This window comes from Pundamilia nyererei, unplaced genomic scaffold, assembly GCF_000239375.1.
Source record: "Pundamilia nyererei isolate P.nyererei 1_Seehausen unplaced genomic scaffold, PunNye1.0 scaffold00561, whole genome shotgun sequence".
NCBI classification, from domain to species: domain Eukaryota; kingdom Metazoa; phylum Chordata; class Actinopteri; order Cichliformes; family Cichlidae; genus Pundamilia; species Pundamilia nyererei.
In genome coordinates this window covers 2,476-7,129 of record NW_005187962.1, presented here as the reverse complement: position 1 = coordinate 7,129, position 4,654 = coordinate 2,476, and positions in this window count along the sequence as shown.

Genomic DNA, 4,654 nt, shown 5'->3' with positions numbered 1-4,654 from the left:
GGGCATGTCCCACCGGGAGGAGGCCCTGGGGGAGACCCAGGACAGGCTGGAGAGATTATATCTCTCGGCTGGCCTGGGAACGCCTTGGTATCCCGCGGACAAGCTGGAGGAGGTGGCTGGGGAGAGGGAGGTCTGGGCTTCTCTGCTTGGGCTGCTGCCCCCACGACCCGGCCCCGGATAAGCGGAAGGAAATGGATGGATAGATGGAGATAATTCAGGTTACTGAAGCAACCAGCTTATTTTTGTAGTTCTGGTTGATTTCTACGTTTCTTATGTATTTTAAAAAGTTTTCTCAACAAAAAAGTTTGATTTATTTATATAAAATAATTTTAAGATGCACTTTAAGTGGTCTAACCATGAGAAATTATATAAAAATACTCGAAGTAGTTTTAGTCTAAGGCAGAGGTGGAGGATTCTTCTGCTAAGCCAGCATGGTTTAGTCTAAATTTAACATCAACACTTTAATTTGTCTGATATAATAATTAAATGAAGCAACCAGCTTATTTATGTGGAAAAATATCTTAAATTACTGTGATTAAAGTTTACCAAACACAGTGTTAACTACAGGGAGGCAAAAAGAAAACGTCACCTAGCTTATATTTAGACTTAAAACAGACTGCACAGTCTACTGCTTGCACTATGAGCAACATCATGTATTTTATCCCAGAGTAAATCATTATTACAGCTATTTTAGCTGATTTAAGGCTCCTTTGACAACGTATTTGAAGCTCTCATACAAGAGAGTTAAGAAAAAACTGTAACAAATAAATAAATAAGTCAATAAAACAATAATATACTTATAATAAATGTCTGTCTATAATATATGTTTTTAGATTGTTGGAGAAATCCAGAGAACATGCAAACATCCACACCGAAAGGAATCAGCCAGCAGATTCAAACCCAGATCCCCTTTGGAGTGAGGTGATAGTGCTAACCGCTGCACCAATGTGCCACCACTTCTGAATGTGTATGTGTGTAAACACACATTAACAGTGATGAAGTGGTAAGTCATGACAGTAAATCAGCAACCACAAATAGCAGGATTTTAAAGTAGTGAAGCAGGTAAACGTCACTCAGTCTTTGTTAATCTAATTTAAACCTGCGTCTTTCCATCTGTAACATACTGAAATGGTTATTCTGCAAAAGATTTAGCATATCACCTGGTATTTCCTAAGAAATTATGTGTTGCCCTCGTCATACTCAGCTCAGTTCTGGACAGGTTTGGGGTGGCCTACTTTGCTAAGACCAAGTCTACTGTTGCCATTGTTTATAAATCCGGAAAATTACATCATTACTTGGCACAACTTCCCCAACCACATCTTTACTGGCCAGCAGAGGTCTCTAGTGTTCTGCAGAAATATAGACATCGACTACAAACCTGCTGTGGATGTAAATCATTGACTTGCTGCCTGCATGCTGTTGATTCAGGTAACAATTAGGTTGAAATACAACCTATTTTCACTGTTTATGCTTTGATAAGTTGTTTCCACATCTGCCCATCGCTTTTCCATCTTGACATTTGGAAGTAATAACATTTTGATTATTCCATAAAGAAGTTATTATGACAGCATTGCTGCTGTCAGTGCCTTTGTATGTTAGCTTACAAGAATTTAGCTAAGAAGCAAATCATAGAGTTCTGAAAGGAAATTAGAGTCACAAAACATGGGCAGTAATAAAACCTGAAGCTCATAACAGTGCAGGTTGTTTGTGTGTGTAGTTTGCATGCAGTATGTGTGTGTGTTTTCCTGTTGCCCATGGAAGAGGAAATTAAAGTGGTGAGCAATGACAAGGCAGAAGACAAGTAAGGTGTCCTCTGCATTGATTTCAGTGAAACAAGCTTCAGGGGAACCATTGTCCTCACTCCATCACATTTAGACTTTTGACACAGTCATCGTTTTGGCTTAGAAGCAAAAATCTTCTCATACTGAGTTTCCAGCCTGAAGCCCCTCTGACAAACACAAGTGTCAAGTTAGACCACTAATTGGGGTCCTTCTGCTTCTGTTCAAATGAGGGATAATTGAGCCCACAGAGAGCCTTAGTGACAGTTTTGCTTAAGGTCTGCCGCTGCTGTCTAGTATCTTTGTCCGCCTTTTATGCTTTCGGTCCTCCAGGGTGATCTAATAATGAAAAAATATGTATGTCTTCAAACTGTAGGGTTCATTAGTGTAATGGCTTTAACTCTGACATTTAACTCTGGCAAACGATTGATGACTAAAATAGATTATAATGAAATTTGATAAGCAAAAAGTCTTTGAAGTGTCTTTTTTTTTATTACCTTTCTATTTTGAATAATTTTTCATGGAAACTAGGGATTTTTATATATGATGTGCAAATAGTTTAACTTCATGATGGAGAAAATGAATTCACAGCTGCAGCTTGCGTTTTCAGTACTGACTAAAGGACTAAAGTGGTCCTAAGGTGCTGGCATTTTTTGATATGTGAAATCTTGCACTGTTGCCAGCCAGATACTTTCCAGATGGTATTACATGGTGGATCAAAAATCTTTCAGGTCCTGTCCATGTGAAATATTTGTGAATCCCTTGAGCCAAAGGGCCCAACTTTCACTCTGTAGGAAAACTCCATTATTGATTTGTGTGGCAATTTTCAGTTTCACTACAGCCTGGAGAGTTGTTTGTCACTGGCCAGTCAGTAAACCAGTCACTTCCGTTCACAAAAATATGCTAAAGAACAGAACAATCATATGGAATTTCTCTGCCAACTGACTGGGGAATACACATTTTTCCCTAGTGACAGGTGGTTGCCAGGGGATCACTGAACAGTTTGTAAGTCAATTTTGCAATTATTATAATACTATTTTTTTCCTTGCAATTGTTGGTTGCCAGATGGTTGGGGAGCAGTCTTTAGGTGCTTTATTCACTTGACTCTACATTTCACCATTTGGTCACACGTCCAAAATGGCGGATTTGTTAATGTCACATGGTTAGTGGTCATGTGTCTGCAAACCTGTTTGTTTTCTTGGGGGGTTTTTAACCAGTGGAGTTGCCCCCTGCTGGCAGTTAGAAATAATGCTGGTTTGTGGCATTTACTTATGCACCTTTGTAACTGAAGAGACTTCCTTAAACCTGCAGTAGATTCAGTTTTCATAGACAAAAGCTATATCTATCTTTTATATGCCCTCTACTGCATTAACAGCAATGAATTAACGAGCTTTAAATTAGTTGCGATAAGGTTATCAGAAGGTTATTTCATCAATTTCACTTAAAATATGTTATGTACAGACCTGGATTTTTGATATTATGAAGGCCATCTCTGATACATTTGTGTTAATTTCCTGGTCTTAATTGTCTTCATTCTTGTACAAGTATTGGTATTAAAAAAGAATCATACAAAGTGCTGCCTCCATATTTAGCATCACGCAGGCTTATTTCTAAGCCTCCTAATGAATATGCATGGCTTCATCTTACACCTGTGCATGGAAAGAGGCAGTAGGGAGAGAGATACAGTGAAATATTCGGTCAAAGGCAGAGATCCAATAAAATCCCTCTCCTTTGCTTTTAGCTTCTCTTTCCTGTTTCTGTCTGACTTACACACACAAATACACACACAGTCGAATAAACATAGTCAGCTGACCTTGTCAGCATACAGGGTCAATAGCTCCCCTCTAGTTCATTAAGTAGTTAGTGGCGAGGTTGTGAATAATGCAGGCTGGTGTGCAAACATATGCAATCTTTTGGCAAGCTGAGCACTGCTGCATGCCACTTATATAGGCTGTACTCAGTTATACATCTCACTCACAAATTAAATAAAGAGAAAAATGTTTTGACTCAAGATGACATGATGTCATAATTTTAAGATTACGGTAGAGTAAAACCAAAGTAAGAGCTGTCAGAAACAATAAGGTTTTTTTACATATCAGATAAGAGAGACATTTTATGGAGCCATCTTGGTGGGTAGCAAAGTTTGCACTAAACAGATAAAATGCTCCATAAACAAACTGGCTCAAAATTATCTCAGTTCTCATGGTTGCCAGAAACAATTAGATGATGTAAAATGCTAATCTAATCCAACTTTTCGTTGAACATGCAGTATCGGCTGAGCAAACGAAGGTTACTGTGTCTGTCTATTTCTATGTTATTACATGGCTTTGATTTGAACTCTGAATCTGCTAGGAGCAAAATGCTGAGGGACATGCAGATTATGAGTGTGAATAGGTGCACAAAGTGATTGGCAGTGTAACATTATGTAGAAGTACCAGGAACAGGGACAGCCAAGCTCACAGATCTAAATAATAATACGATCACTGATGTAATACATCAGTTATTCAAATTCTGACAGCCATCTCTAAATTGAGCCTTGTTATTCATTAGTTTTCCCTGTAACCTTTCAAAATGTGCACAGACTGAACAACAATCTTTTTTTTTTACATCTACAGTGGGGCAAAAAAGTGTTCAGTCAGCCACCGATTGTGCAAGTTCCCCCACTTAAAATGATGACAGAGGTCAGTAATTTTATGGTTATGTTACAAAGTACTGAGTTGTATTTTTGCTATTGACCAAATACTTATTTTCCACCCTGATTTACGAATAAATTCTTTACAAATCCTATCATGTGGATTCATGGATTTTTTTTTCACATTCTGTCTCTCACAGTTGAAGTGTACCTCTGGTGCAAATTACTGACCTCTGTCATCATT